This window comes from Bactrocera dorsalis, chromosome 3, assembly GCF_023373825.1.
Source record: "Bactrocera dorsalis isolate Fly_Bdor chromosome 3, ASM2337382v1, whole genome shotgun sequence".
NCBI classification, from domain to species: domain Eukaryota; kingdom Metazoa; phylum Arthropoda; class Insecta; order Diptera; family Tephritidae; genus Bactrocera; species Bactrocera dorsalis.
In genome coordinates this window covers 78,638,872-78,658,256 of record NC_064305.1, presented here as the reverse complement: position 1 = coordinate 78,658,256, position 19,385 = coordinate 78,638,872, and the positions used below count along the sequence as shown (strand labels likewise).

General features: G+C 37.2%; 1 protein-coding gene across 3 annotated transcripts in view; it reads right to left on the bottom strand.

Annotated features, from left to right (window-relative positions):
* LOC105234256 (GTP-binding protein RAD) overlaps nucleotides 1-19,385 on the bottom strand; it is a 140,066-nt gene that overhangs the window by 42,699 nt on the left and 77,982 nt on the right. The gene's annotated exons all lie outside the window — the stretch shown is intronic.

Sequence of the window (19,385 nt, the reverse complement as noted above, 5' to 3'; positions counted from 1 at the left end):
TCATATTCTGATCCATTTGAAATTGTATTTGGAAAATAGGATCTATTAGAAATCCTGGTGTTTTCCCAGAAAGTGATCATTGTCTATGTAAAATCCTTGTGAGAACCTATCAGTTGTAACAGCTCCCTACCGGCAATTTCTTTTTAAATGGATCTATAGCTGATATCTATCTATTGTTTCCTAATATAAAAAAAGCCCTAAACATGAACTCGAAACTGTTTAAGAAGCCCCTAAACCTCAGCAAATGCTCAAGTTAACAGCAGAGCAGTGGTGTGCAAATATGCAGTAGTAAAAGAAGCTCACTCCTTGAAGTTCATTCTTTTTACTACTGTATATCTGGAATGGAAGTCGTGCCTTTAACTCCGGCATTGAAAAAGCAGTCGTTAATGAAATGGGAATAGTTTATGCTTCATATAACCAATAAGTGGCAGAATATTTCAAAATTTGCATAACGTTGTTCTTTCAGAGACAGCTTGAGATTCTAGTGAACTTCGATCTGCGAGGTATCGTTAACGGAATCGCAGGAGCTGCGAGGGAAGGATAGCGTAGGATAGCCTCAACATTTCCATTTGTATTATATAATGCCACTTCTTTGTGGAGTTAGGTTTAAAACACCTGAACTTCCACTCCAATGGCCAGCTTGGTGAACTATGTGGTAACAAAATCAACCATCTCAATAGATTTACGATTTGTTCAAAAGCTTCGGTTGATATATAGATATCCACTTAATTTTCGAGGATAAGTTATCATCTCAAAGAACTGTTTTTTTACTGCACAGGTCAACGTCAAAGCAGTGAATTTAAAGCCATTTTTGGGAGGTTAAAATTCGAGGATATTACAGGTGCTTAGTAGAGGTTATAGTGAAAATATCTCTATCGTCAAAACTTGGTGTAAAAGCTCGATTCCAGAAGTAACTTGGTGGTTCCGCTGATGAAGATTTGAAGCGCCGATACTAAACTGTGATATATAGGATCATTTGTGAATGTAGCACACATTAAAGGTTAGAAGACCGAAAAAAGCTAATTCTAACATTTTTTTATGAGAAAATTTTTAAATTTATTGATGAAAAATCGCGGTTTCTGGGAATGCTTTTCAAATTTAATTTAAAACCTGTCGAAATCATATTATGCTACTTTCTCCAGGTATTTTTTCATTTTTTGCAATACATTTTTTATCTCCAAAGCAAATTAATCTACAACTTCGATGAGTTGATATTCTCATACAACATTTTCCTCTCTATACTTTCAAAAATTGAGCGTGGTTAGATTCCGCGCCACATGTACTGCATTCATATAGTACACCATGTCGTATGATCAACATGGAAAGCATAAATTACTTGTATAGAATGCTCAGGTCAGTCAATGAGTAACTTTAACTGCACATAACTTTTAAAGGAATGTTTTAATAAAAAAAATCATCAAGACTTATTTGTATAGTGGAAGTTTTTGTATTAGAATATCAGTTTTTCAGTTGAAAATTTTTCGTGCTTAATACAAAATATCAAAAAAATCCATCTTACTCGCATATACATGGGAAAGGAAATATAGTATGATTTAGGCTGCCCGAAAAGCTTTCTAAAGTTGTAAAAACTGAGACTCCAGTTTGCGTTTGCAAACAAAAACATCAACTTCGGATACCCGACAGTCTAATATATATGTACATACGTGTATGATATTGACAGTTATTATGTTTTTGAAGTGACTTTCAATTTATTTGTAATTAAAATTGTGTTTTGCTGTCAATTCAGCTGTCAAGTTTCTGAAGCAGAGATACGAGACATATACCAATTTGGAATTATTTCTTATTCAATCTTAATTGCATCATTTAATTAACTTATTTTCTATTTCGACTGTGAGATTAGAGTGTTTACATCATCTCGTTTACTCTCTGTGGAGGCATTACCAAAGAGGCTTACGAGTACTATATACGATTACAGAAACGTACAGTATGTTTGTATGAGCATTCTACCAAATAAATGGAATTAACTTTAAAAATCTGCGAAATGGCATTCCCTCATACAAATACCTATACAAATACATAAATAAACACATACACGTATACATACATATATACACTTTTGTGCATTTCAGTAGTCGTAACTTTAAAGCACTTAAGTCCATCCATCCTGTGGAATTATTAAATAAATTTCTCGAATTAAACGCGGTAGTCACTCAGACACAAACACATGCACATGCATGGATGTGTATATTTGTTGTCTATAAGTATTTCCTACCAACAGCAAGACCGCAGAACTTCTTAAACATGTGTCTGTGTGTTGTTGTGCAATAAAATCTTGCTGGAAGTGCTTAAAATGCTTGCCAAAGCGACAGGAATACGCCTGCATGACAAGGCGTGACGACGCAAAGATACTCGGTGACATCCTGGCGTGGATGATTGCTAGTTGTAAGTTGTGTGTAATGACTAGTAGAAGCGTGTGAGCAACTGACATATTTATGTGGAAGTTTTCAACGCAGAACGTGTAAGCATATATGATTGTGTGTGTATGTATAAACATTTATAGGTTACTACTTACACACATACCTCTATAAATATACCATATGCTCGCATGTTTTCGCTACATAAATGCCTGGCGAAGACAACAAGTGTAATGGCATTTAAAGTGTATTTACAACAGCACCAATAATGTATTTATTTATTGCAACGCAACAACAATTTTTTTTGTTTTATTTGAAAAGTAACGAAGAGAGCTGTTAGGTTTTTGATGCGAGAGAGAGAAGCGCATATGTGACAGTTGTGTGATGGTGTATGCGTGTTGGAATGACGTGTGCTGCATCCATAAAAATCTACAAGCCCAGATGGTAATGGAGATCTTAATGCTTACTTGCCTAATTCTAGGGCGTCTGAAATGTAATTAACATTGTTTTGTTGATCAGCTTTGTCAAAGAACTAATTTCGGGCTAAATGATACGAAATTTTGGAAAGCTATACTTCTTCAGTTTTTTCATTTATTTGAACCGTAAATAAAAATATTTGTTTTTAGTCATGAGCAAATAATAGTAAGACTCTGTTCATAATTTAAAATTTTTAATTTATTCTTCATAATCGACCTCTCAAAGTAATCTTCCTTGGTACCAATACACTTGTGCCAAAGTTTTTTCCGGAAATCAGCCTTCAATGCGCGTTGCCATTCACGTTTAATGCCTTCAATTGACTCGAAACGGTTTCTGTGTAGCTGTCATTTGAATTTTCTGAATAGCCAGAAATCACCCGGAGCTAAATCAGGCGAATACGGTGGTTGCGTAACGATATTCATTGAAAAGAAGAATCAATGTAGTATGTGAAGTAGCATTATTGTGGTGTAAAAATCAGGAGTTGTCGCCCTATAATTTCAAATATCATTTCTTGCTGACAGTTTGGCCGGTGGGAAGGATCTCCGAGTACATCATACCTCGATAATCGAAAAAAACTGTCCACAAAGTCTTCATTTTTGACCGGCGTTGATTTGATTTTTTCGGCTTCGGCTCACGTTTGCCACGTCATTCGGCCGATTGATCGTCTGCTTCCAGGTAGTAAGCATAGATGCATAACTTTTCGTTAGTAATAATATATTTCATGATATCCTGGTAGTTTGAAAGTATTGTTTCACAGAGATTAACGCGAGACTGTTTTTCGAAAGATTGAGTGATTTTGTAAAAAATCGTGCTTTCACTTTTCTTACGCCCAAATGGTCTTTCAAAGTAGTTTTAATTGATCCTTCTGCTATTCCTTCGATGCCAGTAAGATGTCTGACTGTTACTCGTCGATTCTCGAGCACCAGTTTCTTTATTTTATTGACGTATTGATCATCAGTCGACGTTGAATGATGATGATGTAAAACACTAACTCCTGACAAAACCATTATCATCGAATACCTTTTCCAACATTATGTACTTTTCGGCACCAGAAAATTGATTCCGCTCAAAAATATTTTATTGTGAAATAGTTTCACTCATCATAATTATCACCGAATGCACTTTATGTGCTTCAGAAAGACAAGCATATATTAACACTAATGATCGTTTTGATATGATATTTGGCACAGATGTCTTTCTATTTTTTGCCTGTTGAACTTAATAACAGGTTTGCTGAAAAGTTCTTATGGTAAGATAGAATTTTTTTTCATAAAATTTAGATTTTTTTTCATAATAGTTATCTTCGACAGCGATAAAATGACTATAGCAGTAAAGAAAACAAATTGAATATAATTTTTGCAATAAATGTGCCTTAAGCCCCAGTTTCTGCGATTACGTCTTCATTGTTGCTGAATTTCTTTCCAGCGATCATCCTCTTGAGGTCTGAGAACAGACAATGCATGTTCATTTGATATCTTCAGAGTCCCTGCTATCTCGAACAACTTCACTTTATGGCCATTCTATGTTGTTTTCGTCGGTTACAACCTTTTTGGGGCGTCTAATGCTTTCATCGAAATCAGCATCGTCAAAATTAGCAAGTCACTTAGTCACAAGTAATGCTTTATTAACACTTGAAATTCTTTTTTATCCATTTTTCTAAACCAACGCAAGTTGCTTCATCCAAAACGCTATATCTCATAAAATAATAGTTTGCCAGCTGTCAAATTCATACACGTACCTTTAAAATATAAGGGCTGACTAAAAATCATATGGATTCAATTCCAGCTATGTATTCCCTTATGAACTTTTCAGCTGACCTGTTATTTAAAAAATGTTTTTGCGGGAATTCTTCTTCATACTTTTTTATGAAATAATTCTCAGTCTCAATATTTTACTGAAAAGTTTTTGATGAAAAGGCTCTAGTTGTGCGACCGTGCCATTAGTCGTGAATTTGACTTCGAAGGAGCTTTATTATGAGATGGGTAGAAAACAGCATCTGAGAAGTTTTGCCTCAGCCACCTTATAGCCTGGATTACTATATAAATCATCCACCAATGTAGATATTGGAATAAGTTTTAAGCAAATAGTAGCTTCAAGGTCTGGTATTTCTCTGGTATAACTTCACAATCTGTCAAAAATCTGCTGAGGTGTTTGTTTTTACTAAAGCCGTGAAACTGGCCTGTAATGCACCCGTAGGCAATTCTAGAGTCAACATCTACGTAAACAACCAGGCAAAAATCAAGGCAGTAACTTCGTATCGCATATCGGCCAGAGGTGTCTCGGGAAGCAGGGAGGCAGTCTAAAGTCTAGACACTAGAGCAAGGCATCACGGAAGACTACGCTGTAAGTATCTGGGTTTTCACGGTGTGATACACTGGAAGAGGTGTCGATAGTGAGGCCGCAAAGTCTATTAAAATTCGCTTAAAGCGCGGCATCATAAAGGACTTAGCAAGTGAACTCTATTTGGTATCGGAAGGGACGAAACTGGTCCATGCGTGGCTTATTGATACCAGACTAACTAAACCTAACCAACTGGGAAAATTTATCCGGTAATAATACGACGTTATGACAAAAATCTATAAAATCGACTAAAATGTTTCTCTAGCCGTCATACAATTAATATGAGGATATCCATATCTGACGGTATGCGACATTCCAATTGACTTTAAAAAATGTATTTCGGTTTATATTTTGGAATTAATGCAGCTCGTAAAATAAATAAAAAAACTATAAAAAAAGAAATACGGCTTCAAAATTTGCATGCAAAAAAGTATTTTCTGACTTTCAAGCTCTTTGAGTGAAAGCCGAAAGTCAGCAAAAAAGTGACTTTATCAGAAGTAATTTGACAATAATGAAAACAAATTTGGCAGTGCATTTTTATTCTGCCACGAGTGAACTCATGTGTTATGTATTTGCAACCCAGGCAGTGCAGGCTTGACAACACAACAACAACAGCATTACGAGTAAAAACTGACTTGTGAATGAGTTTGCTGCTAACATGAAAATAAATAGTGCAATATTGATATTTATGGGTGATAGGTGCTTTTTCGCCTACACATCACACACATGCAACCACTCCCATGTAAACATACACATACACAGCGGCATATGACACAACCCGTTTTGCTTTGTCCAACAGAATTTATTTGTTCAAGCGATGATTCAGCACTGGAAAAAGCCGCAACCCAACGGCAGTGCATCACACGGAAGCTGTTGCTGCAACGGAAATACATACACACACGCGCACATCGATATTTTATACAGCAATGTAGTGCTGTGTAAATAGAGACACTCGCTCGGCCGTTGCTGGTGCGGCGCTTGGAAAGTAGAGTGCCGGTGTCCGAGTTAATTGAATGAAGTGCAGGCGACATATTGAAAAATTATTAATAAAAACATGCCTGACCCATTTTTATGGCTGTCATACACTCACACACAACCACATACACACACACATGCCATTAACACTCACATGTATTTGTATTCATTCATTTATGCTGCTGCTGGCACTTGCAGGCTCCCATTTCACCTCCGGTTGGCATAATGAAAGTGTGTTAGTTGGCACTTAACATCACATCCATTTAACATCAAATATGGCTAATGGCAGTGTCAGCCCACCGGGCGCTTCGAGTGTCACCTTTTGTTTCTATTTTTATTCCATTTATTTATTTTTGCCGCTTTTCTTTCAGTTTCTCATATCAATTTTTATGTGGTAAATTGAATTGCAAAGAGAATATAATACAACATTTCTGCTGAAATGAAAGCTTATGTATTGTATACAACAACAACACACACATATGTATAAAGTACATATGTATATATGTGTGTTTATGCACAAAGAAAGTGAAAAGTGAAATGAAGCACTTACACAACCACATTTTACAGTAGTGTGCGCCCACACTCAGATAATAACAATAACAATAAAGTAATAAAACTTGTCTCTGTGTATGTTATGTATGTATATGTGTCTTATATAACATCGCACAGCGGCAAAAGATTATTTAATTGCACAATCAATGGCTGTATTGCCAATGAAAATGCCAACAATAACATTGTGCTTGGTAAACAATAACAAAAATGCCGGAAAATACTGTGTAAATTGTATAATAACGGTATAAAAATACTTCCTTGTGAGAATGTGCCACACAAATAATTGAATTATCCATTGCATACACTACAAGTATTTTCTTTTGTATATGTGTATGTGTGCTTATGGAATTTATATTTATTGTTGATATATTTATGGATTTTACCTTTGCTTACTTACATGCTCTGGAGACGGCAAGAAAAAGTAGCACACATTTGGAAATTTTATGGAATTTAGGAATTAAGATATTTGGAAATAAAGAAAAATTTCCTGTGAATGAATTTTTGATAATCAAATAACAACAAAAGTAAAAAAAAAAACATTGACTTCGGCTGCATCGAATCCGTAATTCCCTTCAACGATGCACTTCTTCCAGTAAAAAAGTTGCATATTTTGAAGTGAGCGTTAAGATACAAAAGTGTTGGTAGAGAATTGTCCTCTAAAGACGATACCATCAGCCACAACTGTCCCTCGTATCCTCAAACCTTAGGGAAAAGGTACATAGGCTCTTCAATAAGGTGAAACGTACGGGGATATGGGAGGAATATATATGTAATCTAACCTCCTATAACAAGGAAACAGGCAAACTTTAAGAAGTTCTGGCCAGAGGCAAGACTGACACAGTATTGGCAATCAAAAGATGCGGCGGGACTTATACGACCAGCGCGTAAGGGAGAGCTACTAGCACTTCTGCAGGCGCACTTCCCGGAAGCAATTCGATAAGACCAATGTCTACCCGTAGTCGAACACAAGCCATCACGCTTATCTCGCATCTGAGTAGTCGTAAGGCCACTGTTTACTGCGGATTCAATCAAGTGCGTTATGGCTTGCAGGATTATTCACTGCCAAATCTCTTCAGGCTAATTAGTCTAACTTTCATTTTACTAAAAAGTATGGAGAAGATCGTGGATCATGAAATAAGATCGAAGGCGCTGAAAATTGCACCCCAGCATGTGAACCAGTAAGCTTACAGCGCAGGCAGACCAACCAACATTGCTCTGTACCAGCTAACTTCGGACAAAGAGAGTTTGCTGGATAGAGGGGAAGTAATATTATGTGCCTTCCTAGACATCGAAGGTGATTTTGACAATAGGTCTCACAAGAGCGTAGCCAGGGCACTGGAGAAAAGGAATGCGGATGAATATATGAATGGCTGAGAGTGTGAGAAACAGGGAAATTACAATAAGAGGTTTTATGTCCTACCATTTTAGTGGCTGCTGCGGAGCAGACGAGCTCATCAGCCAGTTCATTCCCGGCTATACTTTTGTGACCGGGCATAAAGTGAGGTGCCTTTGGTTACGTTCCGCTATTATTCAGCCTCTCTACACTCCTGCACCATTAGCCATTTTATCTCATAGGCAGATATTGTTTTAAGGCCGCTTGACTGTCGCTAAGTATGGTTATACGTTCTTATGGCAAAGACTTCCGCTTCAAAAACGCTCGAAAAACTTCCCATAGGTATGGAGAGTGTTAAGCGTGGACTTGCGATTCCTATACCAATTTCTTCCAACATTTTCGAGCCGTCGGCGTACCATGTGATTGTACCATTTCTAAACAGTAGTTCGAGAATGGAATCATTTCATTCATTCATTAGTGAAATTTACCCTTTTGGTAATGTTGTTCTTTGGGAAAAGGGCCATTGATATCACTAATCCGCTGATATGAGATTACCTTACCACTTCCACACTCTTCTGCGGTCATTTGGAGCAATGTACAAGTATGTTCGGCTATCTGACCGATTACTAGGTGAAGTGGTGTGAGTACAGGCATTCAGATGCATGTCAGTCATTGCAGCTTCGATAGTTGGAGCTCTACCGAAGTCTGTTTTTGAGGCCCAAGCCACCGCACCTGACGATCCTTGGCTTGCAGCCTCAAGATTTTCCAGCTAAACCATTTGCACATCATTAGTGCTTTAGTCACTTTGACCATAGTCAGGTCAACACACTGCTTCCACCGCTGGGTGGCATCCAGCGAAATATCAAGATAATTGACCATGTTAGTCATCTCTACCTCTCTGCCACCAAGGGTTAAGTTTTTGAGGTCGAGCAGGCACCTACGTGTCGTAAACGGGACGATGATTATCTCAGAGGGGTTGATGTTCAGCTCAACTCCAATGCACTATTAGATAGGTTTGAACTCCTCCGATTGTTCCCGACAATAGACTTCAGTACCAATTCGTAAAGAAGATCACTTTCCCTCTTTTGCAGTAGTCCCCTCCCCACTACAACCTCTCTCACTGGTATAAGGGCAGAAAAAAGACCACCTATGCTAGGTACAGAGATGCGTCGGTCGACTGTCCAAGCATATAATCTTGATCTACACCTACTGGCTATACTAACGAGTATTCTATGCAGCAAGTAATTAAGTTAAAGAATCGGTACGGTCCACAGAATCAATGCTTTTGAGACCTTCACGCTGAACTCTTAAGCAACATAACTAAGTAGTCTCTTCTAACATGCGGACAACTATTGGTGTGCAAATAATGACATAATAACTATACAGGACCTCGTTTTCTTTGTTTTCTTCTTGACATTAGGCTTTCAGTAAAGACTTCACAACAAAATAGTTTCCTAAATACCATCCATAACCATATCCATTCAAAAATTTCCCAGAATTTAAAAGGCAAATTAATTTGTGAGCATCAACTTTGAATTAAATGCCCAGCATGCCCACAGCGCAATGAGTGAGTGAGTGACAACGGTTGAAATGTATTGCGCTGACCCTTTTTTTTACCTCCCAGCTCAGAGGTGGCAAAGCTTTCAGCACATTTTCGGTTGTAATCACTTGAAGAGGGTCCAAGCAAATTGCTGCAAATGAATTTACAAAAACAAAAACTCAAGTTAAAGTGGCAAATATACGTATTGCAATATTTTGCTCGCCTCACAGACAGACATTTACAAATTAGTGGCCATAAAATGCAATTAATTTGGCGCAAGCAACTTGAGCGCGGCAAGCGGTTCTCAACGGCAACGTTTGTATTCTGGGTAAGGAAATTGTTGAAACTGAGGAAAATCGAATGAAATGGAAGTGAAATTTGTATTAACTCTTTAGAGCCCAGCAAGAAAGCGTTTGAAGAAACTCATACTTACACGTAAGCATTTTGTGAAATTACAATTTTAATTTCCGTTGTTGTCAGCTAAAGAAAATACAATCAATATTGACTTCAAAGAGCGCGAAAACACTCCTCGATTAAGTTATAGTACTTCTATGCTCTCTCACACGCAATCTGATATGAGCACATACTCTCACTCATATGAGTTCATACCTACATACATACATATATGTACATATATATTCCTCGAGAAGCACATTAGCCGCCCACCTTCCTGAAATTCAGTTACGCCCTGCCGTTTTGGAAAAATAAATGAAAGTGGAGCTATGCGCGAAGTTTTAATGAGTGCACAGCGTGCATGTATGTGTATGTGTGTATAAATTTGAGTTGCCTTTAAATTCACTGCTATGATTTAAATGAGTAATTTGTTTGAACTATGACCACCTATTTACTCCGTGCTCGCTTCAAAGCTAGCAAGCGCTGATTATATTCCCAGAAGAGCATCTGTGGCACCCACACACATTCAAGCACATATGTGTATGTATGCAATGAATCCATGCTTTTGATTTTGTTGCTAATGAAATTGAAAGTGAAAAGTTTTGTAATTATATTCTCAGGCTGTAGCATACTTCAGAGCGTTAAAGCACTGATAAACAAAGCAAAAGCGCGTTGCAACTTTCCTAATATGTTTACCTCTTACATTGCGTTAAAGCATATACGTATAATTTGCTGTACATAAGTTCAGGTAACTGCTCTTGTCTTCAGGTACGTTTCATCTGTCTTTACAACAACAAAGCAAGGTAACTTTCGATTTTGATCAGCAACAAAATGACTTTTATGTTATTGACAGCAATTTCAGTGCGAAAGGCTGGCTCATAAGGTTATAGAAAATGAAGTTAATTTCTTTTAAAATCAAACAAAATCTTTTTCAACATGCTGTGTGAGCTTTCGTTAAGAAAATTTCGTTCTAATAACTCAAAGATCGCTTTGAAGCGGGTTGTGGCTAGACGTTCATCCATGGGGGTGAATGCCAGGAATCGGCGACGGAGTCTCTCTTCCACCATGAAGCCCACACCAAACTTACGAGGACATCAACCAGCTGGGCATCGCCATATCCCAATTTAGGGTCTGAACATTTCAGGTGCTTGCTCTTAAGTTATATTCCTTATTACGTTTGCATCGATCGTCATCACAAGCGGAATCTTTCATCCGAGGCTATTGCTTCTTTTTCAATGGGGCAAGTACCGAACCCAGCGCGCAACCTCGCTAGGCAAGTAGTATAGAGTTTTATACATGTTTATATAGCCTGCACCTTGCTTCAATGCTGCAATTAGAACTCAGCGAACCCTTAAAACGAATACGTAGAAGTGGATTCGCTGAAGTTGCCTTTCTTTTAGCCGCGACCCCAGTCTCCACATGCCTATTCCTTACGACAATAAGTTGACAACCGCTATTTAAAGTCATTCACGTGCACGAGTAATAAAAATTTTATAATGAGTCAATTCTGTCACCGTTACAACTTCTGTGTTACATTACAAGCATTCATTAATATTAACGCACTCATTCTATATAAATCACCATTTATAACAATTTATGCGCTACATGCGTATTAGCACAGCCAAGTTCAATGTCCTGCCTCAACAATTAGGTCAATAACTGTGACATTTTACGTCAATACGTCAATGGCCCGCTGTTGACTCGGTCATTACCTCTCGGCGATTTAGTTTCACTGTTCGCTTACTGTTTACCCACCATTCAGTCCATTTGATATACGCCGCGAGTCAACAATTTTTATGCTCCTACTGTGTTACATAATTCTATTTTTGTTGTTTTTTTCATTTGCTTTCATTTGCCATATTTTTATTTCGAAAATTTGGTGTACTTTGTTGTTATTGGCTACACTAATAATGAAAAGAAGAAGAAGAAATTGGTTGTTATTGTTGTAGTAAAATTCCATGAAGAAATTCTCCGACAATTGCGCTCGTGCATTGACTCAGCAGGTGGTGAGTTGATTTGCTTTATTATAGGTTTTCCGTTTTCAATGTTTTAAATTTTTTGCGCCAAAGAAACTTGTTTTTGTAATAAACAAAATAAATAATAATTTTCATGTTCAGTATGAACTCTTGTTGTAAATTTGTAAAAGAAATATTAGTGATAATTACAGTTTCTCTTCAAAAATGTTAAAAAAAAATTAGGTTTCTGTTTTTTTCACTTTTCAACCAATTTGTTCGACCCTTGAAACCTAACAAATTCCTTACTTCAGTTGAGCACCTTTGAAATTTAATTTCATTAAGTTGTAGTCCGGAGGTCAGTCCGTTGTGAAATGACAGGCTAATTAGTAATTTATACAAGTGATCTCCTGCTGTCGCTGAAGTTTTTAATCGCTTCAGTTAGTTAAGTTCAACAAGCAGCCGTTAAATTGCTATGCTGGCACAGTGGGTTGAGTTTGAACATGTGACTGTTAAACATTTATATTAGCTTCAAGATTTCTGGCAGACAGTTTCGAACTAAAATAAGGTTTTACTAGTAATGAGGGCATATATTGAGTAGTCGAAAAAGACTTTTCGTATTTTGTTAATTGATGTCGTTGAAGTCGTAAATCTCCAGTGCTACCAATCACATTGTGTCATACCATATAGTGTTGGAAAGGTGAGATTTTAAGCTTCATTAAAAAAAATTAAATTCGGGAAAGTTGAAAAAAAGTTACAGCTGTTCAAAAATGAGTGAAAATAATGAAGAATTCGTTATATTTTGAAATTTTTGTATGAAAAAGGGAAGAATGTCACGCAAGCTACCAATGAAATTTGTGAAGTTTACGGAGATGATGATGTATCAGTTCATGTAGCACAACAATGGTTCGCTTGCCTTCGTTCTGGAAATTTCGATTTGAAAGATACACCTCGCTCTGATCGACCTATCGTTGAAAAAGTCGATGAAATTATGGAAAAGACTGACCAGGACCGTCCCATAAGCAGCCATGACATCGCTAAGGGACATTCATCATCATTGAACCATTTAAAAAAGGCTGGCTACAAAAAGAAGCTCGATGTTTGGGTACCACATAAATTGTCTGTGAAAAATTTAATGGACCGAAATTAACATCTGCCATTCTTTGCTGAAACCAAATGAAATCGAACCACTTCTAAAGCAAATGGTAACAGGAGGCGAAAAGTGGATCAAATACGACAGTAATGTGCGAAAAAGATCATGGTCCAAGCGTGGTGAAGCTCAACAAATGGTCACAAAGCCAGGACTGACCCCTCGAAAGGTGAGTGTTTGGTGGGATTGGAAAGGAATCATACACTATGACCAGCTCCAGCCTGGTCGAACGATTGATTTGTTGACAGTAACAATTGATGAGTCTGAAGCAAGCAATAGAAAAAACGGCCAGAAATGATCAACAGAAAGGGCTTCGTCTTCCATCGGGACAACGCTAGACCACACATATCTTTGATGACTCGGCAAAAATTGGAAGAGCTTGGCTGGGAATTTCTTATGCATCCACAATATAGCCCTAATCGTGTACCATCGAACCACCATTAGTTTCGGTCAACGCAGAACTCCTTTAATGGCATAAAGTTGGCTTCAAGAGAAGCCTGTGAATTCACCGAGAAACCAGAAAAGCTTTACACTGATGGAATAATGTCTCTAGCGGCGAAATCGCAAAAAGTGGTCGACTAAAATGGTGCATTTCATTCATTAAAGTTAATTATAAATATAAAATAAAATAAAAAAAAATACGAAAAAACTTTTTCGACTACCCAATATATCTAGATACAACTTTGCGCAAATAGTGTTTTTAAGATATGCTATCTCAAGTCTAAAAATTGTCGAAATTGGACTTTAACTGTTTACGACCCCATATATACCAAAAATGTGGACCCCACAGTGTCTATTGTTGGGATCGGACCAATATTTTCCTTAGCCCCCACATACCTAAAATAAAGTTTTTCGAACTTCCAACTGACTCTATACCGTCTATATCAATCAATATGTGAGTTATCTTAATAAAATAGAACGAGAGTGTTTTTCTAATACCGTTGCAATTTTGGGCCTAAAAAGATCAAAGTCCGGTGAAAGCTTTCACTAGCCCCCATATAACTAATATCACGATTTTCAAACATCCGGTTGACTTTATTCCCTAAATATTGGCTCAGAGCAGCTTTGTTATGCCTCCCCACAGCCACCAACAAAAAAAAAAATATATATATTTTTCTTATTAATTTAAATATTTGCTTGATTTCCAACCACTTACGACCCACTGTGCACCGCTATCTTTTAATATAAAAACAACTAATGAAGATTGTTGCGAGCAAACACATGCTGCGCTCAACATAAATTGGCATCTTGGCGCCAGACGTTCCACTTCCACCACCTCGTTTACGGCAATGCTTAAGTTGTTTTGGCATATCGACAGCGAATGTCATAATCTCGAGTGACTTGTTGATACAACACTGTTTGCAAGCGCATAATTTAACAGCAAATTACAAGCATGAGAATACGCTGGCAAGCGTGTAGGTGTAGCAATATGCTCCGCGTTGAAGCAGTTGCCGGAAAATTTAATGCTGCGTTGGCAAATAAAAATTTTACTAAACACGCTTTGAAATGAGATGATAAAGTGGCGCGCGTTGTGACTTGACGCCAATGACTTGTAAGCGATAAGCTTTAAAGGCGATAGTAAAAGTGCAGTTACTTGCTTTTGAGTGCATTTTTGTTGCTGTGTTTTGTAAAATAAATTGCAACTTAAACTTTACAGCAGCGCACGTACTCAATTTGTGCTTGTCGCTCATTCGCTTGTAGAGCGACACGGCGCGCCGCGGCGTATACGTAACATTAAGCTGGAAGGAAATATTTTAGTGTTTGTTGTAGTTAGTGTTGTATGCTTTAGTTTCGGCGATTAAAGTGTTCGAAATTTATGTTAAATCAATATTTAATCAGTCAACTTGCAAATGAGCAAACGAAGCCGTGGAGGTAGACAAGCGCGCCAGACTTAAAAGGCGCTCCTTTTCAAGGCTTCCTTCGCGCTGCTTAATTTTAATTTTTGCTTTTAGAATTTCTAATAATGAACGCGTATTGTTGCTGCAACCTTTCTTTGCCATTTTTTAAAGCTACTTAACTAATGAGGCAGCAAGCGACGCGCTTTTAACCCGCTAGACGGCTCTGAAATTTCGGTGCTACCGTTGGAAAGTAATGGCCGTCTTACAAACACACGAACTTTAAGCAGACTTCGTGCTGCTCTGCTTGAAACTCAGCCGTTAGTATGTAACTAAAATGTTGCAGTTAATTAACGACAGAAAGTTTTGCAATTAACTTCGAAAGTAAGTGCAAAGAAAATGAAAAGTAAAGTAAAAGCTGAAAATGGTTGGCTTTGGCGCTTAGTTCAGTTGAGGTTAGTTGCTTGCTAAATAGCAGCGGATTTGAAGCCTACTTGCAAAAAAGTGCAAGGAGCTACGAGTGAATGGGTTTAAATATTAACTTTGTGAGATTTCGTGTCAACTACAAAAGTAAGTTGTAATGCTTCTTTGCTTGCGTTGTTTCTTGGGATTCAGCTGTTAATATATTTATAACGAACTTGGGCTTAAAAGTGACGATTAGTGTTATTATACTTTCTGAGTAAAGCATTTTCCGAAAAACCCCAAGTTTTTGGGTCAATAAGGTGGAAGGGGGAGTAGTTTAGAGAACAGAGGAATAAACGACTGACTCTTGTAATCTCAAACATCAATAATTTTCAAGTTCTGCGCTGTTTTAGAAAAGTCTGAAATCTATCAAAACAGCTGATTCTTTATAATAAGACTACCAAAATATAAGATGACATTTGAATTTAAACTGCGCCCGTCAAAGGATTTGGAGAATTACTTTTTTTTAGGTTGGTAGTACTGTCAGTCATATTTATGTCAAATTTTATGTCAAAATATTCATTAGTGTTTGAGATACGTGTCGTTTTGTGAGCTGCTAAAAGTGAGTTTTTCGTTTTTTGCGATGTCGAAATTTGTTGAGCAAAGAATTTGCATTAAATTTTGTTTACGGAATCAATTTTCTGCTGCGGATACGTTGAGGATGGTGCAGAAAGCCTTTGGTGATGAGGCTATGCCTAAAAAAAATGTTTACAAGTGGTATAGTGAGTTCCAAGCCGGCCGTGAACGTGTCGAAGACGAAGAGCGTCCAGGGCGACCATCAACCTCAACCGACGAAGCTCACGTTCAACAAATCAAAGATTTGGTGTTGAAAACCCGTCGATTAACAATTAGAGACCTTGCTGATGAAGTTGGCATATCGAAAGGCTCAGCCAATACAATTTTAAAGGATGTTTTGGGCCTTAAGCGCGTCAAATCTCGACTGGTATCGAAAACATTGAATTTTTTGGAAAAAAGGTGTCGCGTTGAGGTGGTGAAACGATGCTTTCCGACTACCAGGGTGTCATGAAATGCATTATAACTGGCGATGAGACTTGGATCTATGCTTACGTCCCCGAAGCAACCGATCAATCGAGCGGATATCGTGCCAAAGAGAGCCGAGACCAAAAAAATCGCGCCAAAGTCGCTCAAAAATCAAGGTCATGTTGACTGTTTTCTTCGATTATCGTGGTGTTGTGCATTATGAATTCCTTCCAACCGGTCAAACAGTCAACAAGGAATATTATTTGAACGTTATGCGTCATTTGCGTAACGCTATCCGCCTAAAAAGGCCGGAATTGTGGAAAGACAATTCTTGGTTTTTACACCACGATAATGCACCATCCCATACTGCCCTCGTAATTCGTGATCATTTCGCCAAAAACTCAACCCATATCGTTCCGCAACCACCGTATTCACCTGATCTGGCGCCGTGCGACTTCTGGCTGTTCACCAAGCTCAAAAGACCGCTCCGGGGACACCGTTTTTATACGATAGAGGAGATTCAAGCCGCAGCGAAGACGGAACTGAAGGCCATCCCGGAAAGTGACGATAACTAGTGTTTCGAAGATTGGAAAATCCATTGGCATAAGTGCATTACATCGGTTGGGGATTATTTTGAAGGGGATGAAATTGATTTGGAAGAATAAATAAAGAATTTTCAAAATAAATACAATGTCACCTTATTTTTTGGGCATTGCAACTAGTTATGCACAGATAAAAAATGCGAGTTTTTGGGCTATTAATTATTGAATTGAGTATCTGAGAAAGCCAAATTTAGCTTAAATCGAATGGTTCAGTCCGGAAATGAATATTGACTTGATTTTATTTTTGAGCTTGAAATGAGTTATACAATTTTAAGTTAGTAAATGTTAGCTCAAAATAAACATAGATCGAAAGTCTTTTGAAGTCGGCTCAGTGATGTTATCTCGTAGGTTGGAGATATTTGCATTGTAATTTCCTAACTTTCTCAACTTTCCTGACAATTTTGCATCAGAAAATCATTACTCATTTCAACATTTTCGTCAAGGAAGCGGGTAGTGAATAGAACAGTCTCACATTTAACAAATTTGAGAATTGTTTTTACATTCACCGCTTTTCTTGGGTCTGGTCATCAGTGATTTTCAGGATGGCCATCAAGATCAACTAATGAACAACAAAAAAATAAATAAAATATTATTCGCAATTGGATTTTGATATAATCGTTATTATTGAAACCTGGCTTAATTATAGGTACTATTACAGTGATAATTTCCACTAAAATTTCTATTATGTCTACCGTAAAGATGGAGATCACGAACAAAATTTGCTATCTTTGAGGTGGTGGTGTCCTCTTAGCAGTTCATTGCAAATTTCGTCCTCATTTAATAATCCTCCATAATGATGATTTTATTCTTGATTAACTATGTATTTGTACCAATGACGCTCTGTTCATTGTAGTTTTATGCAGCCCTTCTAATAGTCCTGTAGATTTGTATAAGATGTATGGAAATAATATTTCCTCACTGATCTTAAATAAATAATAATTTTTGTGTTCTGGGTGTCTTCCATCTAAGCAATATTGTCTGGTCCGGTCTTTCCTATAGCGCTGCCCATATTCCCTCTAATTCTTCGGCTTCTCAGGAGTTATTTCTCATTGATAGCCTGCTTAGTCACAATCTTAATCTAATAAACTCGTATTCAAATAGAATTGATCGATTTTTTGACTTTGTCTTTCTCAGCAATAATTTAAACTTTAGGTTCCTTGATGGATTCTCTTCCATCATTTCAGCTACCATTCATCATTCACCGTTAGCGTTTGAGCTTGATACTTATCTTTTCGCTCCTGTCAAACCTATTGACGGACATGGTTCTAATTTTGTATTTTGTGATTTTGCAAGACTCAACAATCTGCTCGTTGAGTTTAAATGGGATGATTTGCTTTCTGGATTAGAAATCTATACAAGAATTTTGTCGTTATAATATCCCGGTTAAACATATACTATATTATAGTACAACCGTATAAGCTGCCATGGTATACTAACCCTCAGCCCAAAGGACTTTTAAACGATGTCAAACATATATAGAAGTTGCTTAAATTACTAAGGAATAATTACTACAGAAAATTCTCCACCACGATAATGCACCGTCGGATACTGCAACCGCATTAAAGGCTATTCCGCAAATTGACTTTAAAAGCTATTTCATTGATTGGAAAAAAAGTTGGCGTAAATGTATTGAAGCCAAGAGGGATTAGCTTGAGGTGGACAACATAGATTTTGAAGCATAAATTAAGAGTTTTAAAATTATGAACAAAGTCTTACTATTTTTGTCTCATAGATGTTGGATATTTGGAGTTTTATTTTGAAAGTTAATATCTTCGGCAGGAAGTACCACTTATTATATGATACATATGTATATATAATTTTATTGTTTTCAGAGCCTCTGTGCCACCTGAAGAGATATTTCAATTTGGTCACTAAGCTACTTCGCTTAAGTCGTTTTTATGGAGTAAAAAATCGGTCCAAAATATAAAAACTTAGTCGAGCTCAGCTCCAACTATCGGCACGCTTTAAAGTAAGTAACAGAAACTAATTTTTATATGGTACATTGTATTAAAATACGCATGATTTAGAGCCAATATGTTTTAAAAAGTGAAATTTTAAAATTTTTACAATTCCAAAAGCATTATTTCAAAATAAATAAATAAATAAAAAAATCGGTTTTCAAACTAATTCGGCTTTATTAGCCTTACAAATAACGAAAGTGACTCAGCTAGATCTCTACTTCTCTTACCTTCTTATAAAGTAAATGCAAGTTCATCGCAATTTTTGCTATAAAATTTTCAAGTTCAAAGTTCTACAGAAACACTAAGGCAAGTTTTCGCTTACGGTTGCCTTACTCACTAAACATTTCTGTAGCTTTGCGCAAAGTTGCTAATAACCTCAATGACTGAAAGTAATTTTCGCAGTTTAGTAGGTATGGAAATTAGTTTGCCGGATGTTTTCGCACACAGCGGATGAAAA